The following is a 13,852-nucleotide window of genomic DNA, read 5'->3' on the forward strand; positions in this document are numbered from 1 at the left end:
TAGATTCACGTTGACTTGTCCAATCAAGAGTTGGTCTTTCCCCACTTCTACAATTTCAAGATGGCAACCTGTTGCTTGAGAGTGTGTAGCCGACGTTCAGTGTGAAGAAATCGTAGTGTGTTGAAGTTTTGCGGAAGCGGTAGTACTTTTAATTAGGAGGGTGAATGTGCCTTCTCGTATTCTTCGGTGTGACAGCGCAAAATTAATGTTATTGGACAGAGGGATGTGCTGATTGTGTTCAAAGGCTTACGGGATGAAGGCGCGTGGTTAAAGTTTGCCGACAAACAAACAATAGGGCAATTGAGTTGACGTTTGTAAAGAGTAATTGTGGGCCATGTTTTGACAGCACTGTTTCATCTGGAAGTTACCAGAAGTAAGTAAACGCCGACTTACTCTCAATAAGTAGATTATTCGAGTGTGTAAGAATTTGTTAGAATTGATAAAACGATGGGATGAGGGTCTTTAAACCTCATTAGTGGGTCTTTTATATCGTAGACATTATATTAAGCGAAACACAGCTTTGAAGCAAAATTTAAGTATAATAACATATTATGTCTGCTGATGAAGGACCTGATTTTCAGGAAAGAATTCAAATATTTATGTGGGCAGTTTAACTGAGGTTAAGTGTGTTGTTTTCTAAGAATGTAGTGTTTGTTGTAGACATGTAAAGAAACAGCCTTTTCCTCTTTTTTAATTTAATTGTTTTCCTCGCTACGCATTTCAAACTGTGCAACGTTTAAGAGTAAAAAGTTTGGTGACAGCTTTGTGCCCTGTTTCAGTGTTACTAGTTTTTAAGCTCAAAATAATTTAAGCATTTTTATTTATGTACATGTGCCTGCACTTTATTCATATGTACTCGATTCCCCAACAAACGCATTGCACACCATACGTGTTGATCAGTTGTTTCCTTGAGTTATGTTTGCTGAAGTTTCACTTGTATGCTTTGAAAAAAAATTGACTTCGCAGTTCCAACAGGAACTTAATTGTTTTCCTATATATATATTGTATGTGTAGTAACTTCCTAACCTTGTGATATCTCATAAGACTCCTGTAAAGAGGGTAAGAAGGATTTTCATAATATTCATAGATATGAAAGGAAAATATTGGGATTGAAATTGTGCATTTGATGGTATATTTAATTGTTTTTTTTTCTGGCTTCTCAGCATGTACAGATTTGTGTGCAATTTATAACCACAATACAGTTTACACTCAATATAGTGATTTATAATTGTGCATGAGAGATGTCATTTATGTAAGTAACAAACCCAAAGTTCATAGTTTACAGTTATTCAGCATATTTGGGTCAAGACATACCCTGCTGTCAGGGCTTCGTAAGTCATTATATGTTTAATTTTAAGATTCTATCTTTTGTGAGTTCAACTTGTAGATCATACCAGAAATCTGAGGAATTACAAAAAAAGTTATTTCTTTCTAGCAGTTGGTTATTAACCCTTAAACTGGAGGTATATTCATAGTTGCCTTCCATATCCTAAGGTTGCCTGCAACTTGAGGATGGACCGTGTTATGTTGGAAGTCACATCATTATCATGGTATTATTTACAAGTATTATGGAGATGACCAATCAACAATGCAGTTTTCTAGCTCTTTTTATGGTAGTTCTTAGATCAAATTAACGGGGGATTTTGATGCAATTAAGAGAATAAGTTGTTATTATAATTTAGTTCAGAAATGTGCATGTTATCATTAGATTTATAGAAAATTAAAGACAATATGTTAAGGTATAATTTTGTTACCCTTTTTTCTGGTTGCAAAACTTGAATTCTTCAAGGTAAGGAGAGATTAAAACTATTAGAAATTTGTTTTGGGATTAATATAATAGAAATCAGATTGTTTATTTAACTTTTTTACTTGCTAATCACATTGCTACATGGTTTACTATGGAGTAGTGGTACTTTGGGTTCAAATCTCATTGAGGGTATGGATGTTTATAATCTTTTGTGTCATGCTGACCTTTGTAGGTAGAGGCCGTATATGGCTGATTAGCTGTCCAAGGAATGACACTAAATGTCCGTGGATTAATAATTTCGGAAGTATTTCTGAATTGGAATGGGTCAGAAGGCTTAATCCATAGCTTTTTATATTTTAATGTACTGTCAAATTTAAACTCTTTCTGAGAGAGTGAAAGTGTGATATGTTATTTTATATAGAACATAATTTAATTTTTATGGGAGACAAATGCATACAGAATTTTATTGTACAAACCTCGCGTTAAAAAGTCTCTTGGGTTTAGGGTACTGGCAGTGAAATGTGTATTAACAAGTAGTTTGTGACAATGTGATCTTAGCTGAACGGAATAATGACGGTGCCCAGTGGTGGGCTTGGTCTTATCAGTAATGAAAATTCACGCTGTCACCCAAGAGTATCAATCACTATTTTAAATATGTTACACAGTCAAGTTACAGCCGAGTACATTTCTGTACTGTCTCTTAAATAACAGATCATTCCATAAATACTGCTGTTTGCAGTCCATATTACTTTTCTGAGGCAATGAGCAATTCTTGTTGGACTGAGTTTCTCTGTTGCAGCCAATAGTAAAAACATCATGGTACCAGTATGATAATGTATGACACTATTGTCACATGTGGTTTGTAACGTATATCATAGTTACTATCCTAGGCAGATATGGTTTGGTTCAAAATAAACTCTGTAGAAAGGTTCCGACATTAAAATTAATAATTCGTGCTTTGGGATTTTTTGTTCTTTATATGCTACACATAATATAGCACATCTTTTTTGGACCAAGTACCAAAACTGACTTTATGTTATACAGTCTTGCATCTCTCGCTCTCAGGGAGGAACACAAATTGCAGGTGTTTGATGATATTTGGGCCTAGGAGAGAAGACGATGGGACATGGAGAAAACTACATAATGACGAACTTAAAAATTTGTACTCCCCCAGTATTGTCAGGGTGAAGTCGAGAAGAATGAGATTGGCGGGGCATGTAGCGTGCATGGATGGGACAAGAGGTGTGCACTGGGTATTGGTTGGGAAGCCTGAGGAGAAGAGACTGCTGGAGAGACCTAGACGTAGATGGGTGGATAATATCAGGAGGGATCAATGGGAGATAGGAGTTGAAGGAGACTGGATTTTGTTGGCCCTGGATAAGGTCCAGTGAAGGGCATTGGTGAATTCAGTGATGAACCTTCGGGTTCCGTAAGTCATCTAGTTAGTTAAATATATTGTCATTCTTGCTTGAACAGTTAATACAATTGTGTTCCTGGTTAAGAAATTCCTTCCTGCAGTACGTTATCCACAATCTGTATACCGCTTGTTAAGTGGCTTAATGTGATTATAGTTTGTCCAGCCTTGTAGTTCTGAATTGCAGTAAAGCCGAGTAACATGAGAAAATCAAAGGAACTAAGTTTAAGTTGAATAAAAGTTTATGTAACGTGTATGGGGAAGGTGATAAATGCATACAAAATTTGAATTGAAAATCCGGAAAGAAAGAGGTCACTTGGGAGGCGTAGTCATAGATGGTAAGGATAATATTAAAATTGATTTTAAAGAAGTAGGAACTGTTTGGTTTTCTTTTCCAGCGTTTGGCATCGTCTGTTTTCATTTCACCTTGAACATTCAAACGGCTGTCTTGCAGGATGACCCAAAAAGATGTATACACACATTCAGTGAGTGAAATAAATACATTTTAATAAACTACACCATTACATACCTTCCACATCTTCCTTGAACATAACACATGGGGATTGATAACAAGGTTAATATTCCATATTGTATTGTATATACATATTTTTGGGGCATCTGTTAATATGCTTCATAGGGTGTTGGTCTCATCATTAAGTCTTTTTCTGCACCTAAATTGTGTTGGAGAACATTGTTTCATAAGTCATTCCAAGCATTTCAGAAGAAGGGGGGGGGGGATAGTTGACCCCTTAGTCGCCTTCTATTGGTGTCCCCTGAATTTTCTTAATTTTGAAAGGTCTGTTCGTTAACACAGCGACAGATCGGGAAGCCTGTAGCCATGTATGGGGATATCGTGGTAGCAACAGTTGTGTGTTGCATTGCTATTATGGCGAGCAGATGTTTCCAGTGAATGGGAACGTGTGGCAGGCACATGCTGGCAAGGTTGGCCTGCCTGCTTTCTGTACTGTCAGGGTGTGCGTGCCAGGTGTTGTCAGCTGTCGCTGCTTAACCCACCTGCCTTCCTGTATACTTCATAATATGAGCATTGTGGGGTCCGGCGTGATATCTGCCCGTCATTGTGTTTCGTCTTCCCAAAGCACCCGAGTTCCAAGAGATTTGGTATAAATGGCGGTCTAATATTGGATGTTGACGGGCAGATTTAATTTTGGTTAGTGTCAGTCCGCCATAACCTCTACTTTTCTTGCAGTTCAAATCGAACCTTGTTGACATTTGTCAGGAACTTAACATAAAATGGCGCTTGGGTTCGTGATGTAACATGTAGGTTTATTTAACGTCTTGGACTTCAATTTTAAACACTTTTCGGAATTTCGTATATTCTTCACATTATGCAAACACAATTTAAGCCACAGTGGAATGTAGTATCTCTACTGTTTGACGAGATTTCAGGTTCTCACGGCCGTGAGTATGAAGACTGTCTTCTGGGATATTGCACCGTGTGATCTAGAAGAAGGCGCATTATCCCAGAATACACGAATATTCTTATCTACTATTTTTTTTAGATTTATCAATGCTGGAGTGTACGTGCCAATACAGTGTAGTTTAGTTTTAGATTAATTTTCGTTACCTCGTGCAAACAATAAACAGAATAGACGAAAAAGACATCTCGATGGAAATTCAATTAGTCTCAAGTACTAATATACTGTTTTCATTTGCTGTACCTAAGTCGAGGTGTAAGTTTAGTGCGTGTCTTGGCATAGCATGGCCACCACTATGAGTTCAGATAACCTGTCCGAATGAGTCTGTTATGTTTTACCTGTTATTTTATGCCTTCTGGTGCATCTATAAAGTAGTTGGTGAGTGAATAATTTATATCTGTTTAAAAATTTATGAGGTATAGAAACTTCTCTTGTGGCTTTCCGACCGGGAGTCATTTCGTTCGTGAAAGTGATGACGGTTTTGTCAGTAAGTGATCTGCCCCCCCCGATTTAAGTACTGGATCCTGATATTTTGAAGAAGTATGCATCATCTGTGTGCGATGTCAAATTTTCACGTAAAATTACAGATATTTAAACCAGTAATTATAGATTACTATAATAAATTAACCCTAATCAACTCGGTTTCAAATGCACGCGTTTTTAATTTGTGCAGAAACTTTTTTGTATTCAAGCCCCATAAAGACTATAATTTTACCTGTTGGTATGTTTTAATGTGAAACTCCTGTCTTTCGCCCAAGGGGAAGAACATGGATTCAAGGACTGAGATCAGTGATGAGAAGAATATTGGCCCTCAGAGAGAGAGAGAGAGAGAGAGAGAGAGAGAGAGAGTAAAGGAAGACTGGAGACAACTGCGTAATGAACAGCTTCCTAACATGTTCTCTTCATCAGATGTTATTACGGTGATATATTCAGAGATGATGAGATTGGTGGCGAGGCAGATGAAGGCATACAAATTTTAGTAGGAAGAATTGACAGGGAGAGGCTGCTTGAGAAACCTAGGAGTACTAACTAACTAACTAGATGGCTTACGGAACCCGAAGGTTCATCACCGAATTAACCAAAGCCCTCCACCGGACCCTGTCCTGGGCCAACAAAATCCAGTCTCCTTCAACTCCTGTCTCCCATAGATCCCGCCTAATATTATCCTCCCATCTACGTCTAGGTCTCCCCAGCGATCTCTTCCCTTCAGACTTCCCGACCAATATCCGGTGCACACCTCTTGTCCTATCCATGCGCGCTACATGCCCCGCCCATCTCATTCTTCTCGACTTAATCACCCTGACAATATTGGGGGAGGAGTACAAAATTTTAAGGTCATCATTATGGAGTTTTCTCCATGCCCCATCGTCTTCTCTCCTTGCTGCCACCATCGTCCTGATGATGGAGGCAGTGAGGATGTCTGAAACGTCGGTAAATTTTTACCAGACTACACGGCGCAACAACCGAGAAGACAGACATCTTCGGACTCACCGCCGTGAAACCCTCAAATCCTACAACTGAGTTGTTGTTTCGAAAGCCTTTGGAAACTACGTCTGGAAGAGAGATATTTTTAAAAAGATGTCCTTTTTCCTGAAGACGGAAGCAGATCCAGCTTCCGAAACGTGATTTTATTTATAATTTAGACGATAGTCAAAGTCCAAGAAACCAATTTTATGGAGCATTCTGAATACAGGAATTTACTGAAATGAAAGACAGATAATAAGTCCTTCTAAGATTTGACAAAATTCTCTCTCTCTTTCCATCCACGAGGAAATGAAGATCCAATTAAAGTCGGGAAATGCGCGTTACCGTTCTATTCAGGATATATTGTCTTTCCGTATATAAAGAAAGAAAGCAGTCGGAATAACGTAAAAAAAACACTTGTGATGACGCACACGTCGGTTATAAGGCTAACAAGAGGAATGATCTTCATGCCGTGAACCTGATGATGGCCACATTGAACCGAAACGTGTTCAAGTGAACGGACAGTGTGTGAAAAGTGACGAGCCAGAAAAACCAAGAATCAACATAACACGACAGATGCTACACTACTTGTCATCTTATTTATTTTACGTAACATTGCTTATAAAATGACGACAAAACGTGTAAAGATTTGGATTTAGTGCCTCAGTAGTAATCCTGAGTTAAAATCAATGTTGGTGTCTCCACCATAAAGATCTCATTCACAGAAGCTCTAATAAATTTGTAGGATTTGAGGTTTACACGGCGTTGAGTCCGAAGATGTCTCTCTTCTGGGTTGTAGCGTCGTGTAGTCTGGTAGAGGTCTCCTGAACCCTAAGATCCCCCACTGCAAAGGTTATAAGCGGATCAAGAGGTACTGGGCCTGTAGCATCTCTTCGCTTTCTGAGTTTCTCTCCTTTGCCAGGGACCACGAGTAGCCGAAGTTACTTTCACAGAAACTGGTGCTTTTTCCGAATAGGAATTACTTGAGTTTTTGGCGTAATAATTGTGCTAGCTGCTCTCATTTGTACGAGATGCGATCGGAAAGTTTCAAGACTGTGTCAATAGAGGGCGAACCGGATGTAGTACGAGCTTCTGCCGCTAGGGGGTGCGGCCTACATTCATAGTGAATCAGTGTGCCAGCCGGCATCATCGAATTAGCATTTGTTTCTTAGTTACGGGCGTTTTGGTAGTGCATTACACCGACCCTCCTGCGATTTCGGAATGGCTTGTGCATCAAATTTTGCCAAAGACTCTCCAAAACGGCTACGGAAGCCTATGAAATGCTAAAGCAAGCATTTGGGGAGTCCGCAATGGGTCGTGCACAATCTTTTGTGTGGCATTCACGTTTTAAAAATGGCCGAACCTCTGTCGATGATGACGAGCGTTCTGGACGACCATCTTCGAGCACAACGCCCGAAAATGTTACGAAGATTCGGCAGGCCATTCACGAAGATCGACGTCGTACCATCAACGACTTGTGCGACATTGTTGGGATAGGCTATGGGACCTGTCAGCTGATTCTAAAGGAAGAACTCCACATGCGACGCATCCTGTCTGATGACCAGAAGCAGAATCGACTTCTCGTTTGTCAGGAGCTCAAAGATCTTGCAAGAACCGACCCCAACTTCCTTTCTAAGCTCCGTGTGACTTCTTCCTCTTCCCAAAGATGAAAATTCAGCTAAAGGGAAGGAGATTTGAGACGATAGAAGAGATTCAGGCAGAATCGCAGATGGTGCTTGACAGGCTGACAAAGAAAGATTTCCAGGGATGCTTCCAGGCTTGGCAGCGGCGCTGGGATCGTTGTGTTCACTCCCAGGGGAACTACTTCGAGGGTGATGGATGAATTTAATACCTGAGATAAGTGTACGGGTTTTTATACGCGCAGTCTGGAAACCTTTCGATCGCACCTCGTATATGGACTGCATTTGCAACATCGTTTGGCAGCTGCGCAGTTTGTTATGGACTGGATTTTCTATTTCTTATGCTGGACCTCTTATCCTGAATGCTCCCTTAAGTAGATAAGTCATTAAAGTTCGTAAAATCAATCTGGCTCTACTCGGTAGTTGCAAGCAAACCTCGGATTTTATTTTCAAATCAGCCGTCCTTCTCATTCCCTTCGTGTTCATCATCATCAATTTCGCCTTACGGCCTCTTCCAACTCAGAATTACTTCCGAAATTGGCCACTTTCTACACGGGACAGCAAATCACTGAAAGACGCTGGCAAACATCCATTCCTTGAGCGGGATTCTAATCCGCGATTCCAACATCTTATTTCATTTAACGCTGATCAGCAGACGAAGACGTGGGTGGATTTGTTCAGTCCGTGTGCTTTGTCATTTGCTTGAGAGGGTGGGATCTGTCATAGTTTAAGGAACTCTGTCTGCATTTTGCTGCTGGGACTGAAGTAGAAGTTTTCCGAGAGATTTCCCCCACCAACATTCTGCGTGCATTCTGTGGTTTTCGAGTTGAATGCTTAACAAATTGCTGGCGTAGTACATTTCAGTATCTTTAATTTCGTTCACACGGTAATCGCCGTTATTTAATGTTTATGATCTTTCTTTAGGTCGGGCTGCTGTTACCCGGTTTTTGTCAGCAGCACGCCTGTTTCGGACCAGCATCCTTTCTTGAGAAACCTGTCTTGAATTCTGACTCCGAACCAGCTGCCATATTTCCTATTGATTTCTCAAGTCCCCCCACACAGTTGCGTGGGTAGTACTTCGCGATTAATCATCAGTAATCATCACACCATAGTTTTATTTTTCGAGGCTCTGTAACCACGTGGTTTGGTTCAGTGTCACTGGACAGAAGATATATAACCTACTGGTTATTGCGTGTCCAAGTAAAAACGTAAAGCTGTCCAACGATACGCCATGTAGGCACTTGGGAGGGGAGGTACAGCTCGTACTCATACCTAACCTCGGCACTAGGTGGTGGTGAGTGGTTAGCGTCACGCCCCGGCCGCTTTACCCCAGGGAAAGGACCCCGGTACCCACTGGACAGGAGGCAGGGTGGTGGGCCTCAGAGCCGTTCTGGACGCAGAGGCTGGAAGACAAATCCTGTGCCCCCGTCGGGGATCGAACCTCCGTCCAAGTACTGCTAACAATGTGTAAACGGTTTTCTGTTGAATGGGTTTTCCTGTAGCCAGTTCTGCCCTGGAGCTTCTCGGCTCAGCACGTTCAGAGAACAGCGGCTGTTTTAAAACCGGGTGTACACTTTCTAGGGCTGAAAGGTTGCGGCCGTCGCATGTCTTCGTTTCTACACGCGCACCAACTTCCCGCTTCCCCCACTTGGTTCTGTTGGCTTTGTTGACTTAACAGGCCTCTGGCTCGTTTTTCTGAACTTTGCCACATGGATTCTTATCTCCAGGATACTTTATTTGCCCAAGTTTTCATTTATGCTAAGGTTAATGGGTTAATGCAAGGTTCAGCCGATACAAGCTGAGCTGTAAGTCACTCTTGCTTGCCTGGACTTAAAATTCTCGCTTACTGATTGTGCTTTGTTTATTCAAGGGTAGTTTGGATGCGGTGTTACGTACGTCCGATTAGAGGTCTGCACTGGCCGAAATTATAATTTTTTCCCGGCCCGAAGACCGTTTGACCCGACGCAGCCGGAGCCCGATGTCCGCTGATTCCAACCCGAATTCACCCTGATCTATTCACAATGCGTACTTAATATCGTGTCATTAATACACATTTCTTTTAATGCACAAATGCAAGTAGGTAATTCTTTAATTGCTTTTTTAACGACGTTTTAAGAACATGTGAGGTTATTTTTGCGTTTGAAGAACGGAACAAAATCAAGTCGGTGGGATTTTTTTTTCGGGACTTGGGTGTGCCACGAGCAAACGATGAGCGCTCTTACGAATACCCCCCTTTTGGGGGGGGGGGGGCGAAAGAAGAGTGGCTCGAGGAAGCCCGAAATACTGTTCGCGACGATTGATTGCCGTCATTTGACCCATGGTCGGAGCTGATCATTACCTGTGCTACAAGGTCTCTGTACTTTCCAAGGCTTACAAGGTATTTGACTGATCAAAATCGAGGATTGCAGGATCAGAATCCGCTTGTTTGTCTGTCTGCGTGTTTGTTTGGGTGTTTGGTTTCGTGTCAAGTTGGCTGCCTTTAAGATTTCTCCCTCCCTCCGTTTCTCAGAAACCCAATTTCAGTTGGCTTTCAGCTAAGTACCAGCGGAGTTCTTGATAAGCTGACAGTTGCCCGGCTAGCCAATAAATTTCCTGTCTTGTATGGGACTCGGATGTTCATTGTGTACATAAGAGCCTGTCACTAGCCTCTCTCTTCAGTCAGATGAGTGCAGTGCGAATCCTGTTGTCCTATTTATTTATAATCCAATATAATTTTGCCGTCATCAGTTTATGTTTACGTCTCCTACCCGTCTCGTCCTTGATTTGGTCACCCCCATAATGTTTGGTGAATTGACTAAGCATTGGGTAGCTTTGGATGAATATTCCAAACTTTATTTAAATCCGTTGTGTCATTTTGGAGATGACATTTGTAGAGTGCAGATTGGCTGAAGGATGGTAGCACTGTGTGTTCGCTTTATGCATTTCATGCGAAGAACACAGCTTATGTAGGATTTGAGATTCTCACGGCGGCCATTATTGGTTGTTGCGCCGTGTAGTCTGAGAGAAGTTTACCGACGTTTTCGAGTATCACGGTGCTCTGATCCAGACAGCAAAGAGTAGAGCTCCGGCACATTCGCGAGGACGTCATTTGTCGGGTGTAGGGCGCCTCAAGGATGCAGTTCCCTCCTGTTTGTCAACATCGATTCTCCCCTGAATCTTATCCTAAATGCTTTCCCAATCGCCATCAGTGGTGATAACGCCTTTCCAAGGAGTAGGAGGAGATCCCGAAGTCACCATCCTCGGTTATAATCAGCTCGCCTTCTAGGTCTGCTTCTGTATGATGTGCCTTACGTTTCCTTATGGTGTACAGTTATGGGTACTGAAGACGTATCTTTTATCTTCTCGAGACACGTGATAACGCATCCCGCCTGTTTACAAAACAGCGTGTCATTTGTGGAAAGAGTTTAACTATACGAAGATTAAAATAACAAAGCATTCTTTGTTCCTGACTGGAGTAACCAGGTTCAGTTATTGTAATGAGTTCTTTGCACGAAGTGGGTGAAGTGAACGCACAATGGAAATGTCATGTTTCATTTCCAAACCACTTACCGGATTTCAATTAAAAGCTGAATTTTGTGGAGAGAGTTTCATAACTCAACGCTTATTCGTCACCAACATTTCATAATGCCAATATTAGTGCGTGACCTAAAGTGTATGTCTCAGTGACATGCAATCAATTCGATCGAGATTTTTAGTTGGCCAAATAATGCCCCGGCTTTTACGGAATCAAAAATGTCATTGCCGTGTTCACAAGAGCTCGTCTCATGTCCCTGTCCAGGGGATGATCGTCCGGTCCACGTCGTCACCCACTTTCCATTTCTCTAAGATCATCGCGGTTTTCTTCTGTGACCCTATTATCATTAATAGTTTAATTCTGTAACCCCATTAATATTTAGGGGGGAGTCATATAGTACCGAGCAGTGTCTAGTGTCGGACATTGCTTTTTTCCCGAAACGTCGCTTGTCTCTTATCAAGAATCGCTGTGTTGCGTCTTCGTCAATGAGGGCGGTCCTTAATTGTGTTACGTCCGTTGAGCTCGTCAAGTGTTGTAAGTTTCGAGTTACGTATTTTATTTTTGGGAGGCCATATCGATTGATTCTGGTAAGTAAAACAAGGATTCGATGTATTTTACGTTGAATAATTTTGTTCCAATAAACACTGGATATTCTAACGCCGTTTTCTGTTTATGTCTGTCGTCCGATGTCGTGCAATGTGGTCTCTGATAGTACCTGACAAATTCTCAACAGTATTAGTGAAGAACAAATGCAACATGATTGGCTTCTGTTTTTTAGTGATGATGATATACACCCTATTTTTTTTAGTATTGTAGAGATAATTGGTTTTGTGGTGTTTTTAATTTTATTTCAGGCAATATAATTTGATTTGCTATTAGGACGAACAGGGGCGAGTCCACTTAAAAAAATTAAACGGGGGTAATGGACAGACGGTCAAATGAAATTTGCTATAAATAAAGTTTGGAATGAGGAATGAGTTAAGTGAACCTACAGGCATTTTTTCCGTCCTCGAAAGTTCTCTTGGAGATGGAATAGAATTGCAAGAAGGGGGAAATAGACTAGTAGACATTAAAAGAAGGTGTTGAAAAACCTAAGAAAATTAAACAGAAGGAAATAGGTCTGAAAAAGAACTCAGTGTAATGACACGACGTAAAAACGTAGTCGAGGAAAGCTGCAGTTCAGTGGTGAAGTGATAACAGAAGTGTTCATAAACTTCCGACGAAGACTGGATGGATATTCTTGTGGCCGATGGACGCATGAAAACTGCAACGTTACTGAGGGAAATATCTTACATTACAAAAGACGTTATGATTCATAGAGACTGAAAGTTCCCATCTCAAGCGAGAATGAACACTTACGTCAAGTAGCGTCTGATACTAGATGTACATTTTTGTAATGTTGAATGTGTAAAGACTTTTTTTTACCTCGTTTTATCACGATGGAAAAAGGTACTGATTTATTAAAGTTCGTAAGCTTTTTCAATTTCGCGTTACACATTTTTCCCCTCACACCGAAATCCTCAGAATACGGTATTTAGTTGTTGTAGTAAATTAACATGAAGAATGATTATTGATGTGGGATTCCCAAGAACGTGTTTGAAAACTGCCAAGTCCGAATACAATAGACATTTTAGGTTCTTGTTTGTTTGAATGCCGGTTGCTCATTTTGGGTGCCAGCACGCCGCGAAACTGCCCCCCCCCCCCCGTTAGATTCGTTTTCACAGGTCGCATGATCCGACCAATCTCGAACTCAGCCCCGAACTACAGTGATCGACTCTACCCGTTGTTATGCCGGTGTCATGGGCTCAGAACAAAGACGGCTGGAGCGTGTTACCTGCGCACTCCCAGGGAACGTTCCATGGCGTGTGGCTTCGATGCTGAGAAACTTGTTCCTTTTGTTACGAAGTAGATACGGACTGTGTCTGGAAAATATTTGCTGCAGTCAGACTGTTACATGAGGCTTCACATTTCTGCCGGGAATCGAAACCCGGCCGTCCCGTCTGCGAACCGTCGCCACGCCTTCGCGGGTGGATTGTACCAACTCCCCACAGCGCGAGAATCTTTCGTTTCTCCTTTCATTGCACTTCTCGCTTTTGTTTTGGACGAAGGGACGGAAGACGAATGGGACCGACGATATGCCTCCCATGCTTTGAAGTGTCTTGAATTTTTTTAGAAGTTGGCGCTCGGAGTTTTATCTCTTCCTCCAAGGATGACTTACAGCTTGTGTAAAACGGTTTTAGTTCGTGAATTAGGTTTGCGAAGCGAAGGTGTGTGTTCCAGATCCACGTTTCACTTTGCAGTCGGGTAACGTATGATGTTAGACAAAGAGGTGCGTTCTGTTTTATCTCGTGTATTTGCTTGTTATGAATTACGCCTTTGAAATATAAAATGTACTGCTCCAGGCATGCAACATAGAGTTTTGTACCGGTGTTAACGATTTTAAAAGACGGCACGGCGGAGTAACTCCGTCGCATCTGACGTGTATTCGGGAGGTACCCGATTCGAATCTCGAACGAGGCACCGGTTTAAATGATTATGGCATTTCACGTCTTTCCTAGAGGGATGCTGGGAACGTACTTTGAAATAGGCAACGGCCGCGCCTCCAGTTGTTTCCAATTGCCCTAATATTATTACACT

The 13,852-nt window shown here is 41.6% G+C and overlaps 1 protein-coding gene across 2 annotated transcripts in view; it reads left to right on the top strand.

Moving 5' to 3' along the window:
* The first annotated feature begins 45 nt into the window (after nt 1-45).
* Nucleotides 46-13,852, top strand: part of LOC110828015 (rho guanine nucleotide exchange factor 10) — a 106,626-nt gene continuing 92,819 nt past the window's right edge. Inside the window, exon 1 of one of the 2 annotated variants that reach the window (XM_022060270.2) lies at nt 46-373. The gene's annotated coding sequence lies outside the window, so the exon portion shown is untranslated. Of the gene's footprint in view, nt 374-3,559; nt 3,647-13,852 lie in introns of those variants that run through there. The other variant, XM_022060271.2, reaches the window with a different exon arrangement.

This window comes from Zootermopsis nevadensis, unplaced genomic scaffold, assembly GCF_977971745.1.
Source record: "Zootermopsis nevadensis isolate Lab colony 2312 unplaced genomic scaffold, Znev_1.0 Znev_ptg000007l, whole genome shotgun sequence".
Taxonomy (NCBI): Eukaryota; Metazoa; Arthropoda; class Insecta; order Blattodea; family Termopsidae; genus Zootermopsis; species Zootermopsis nevadensis.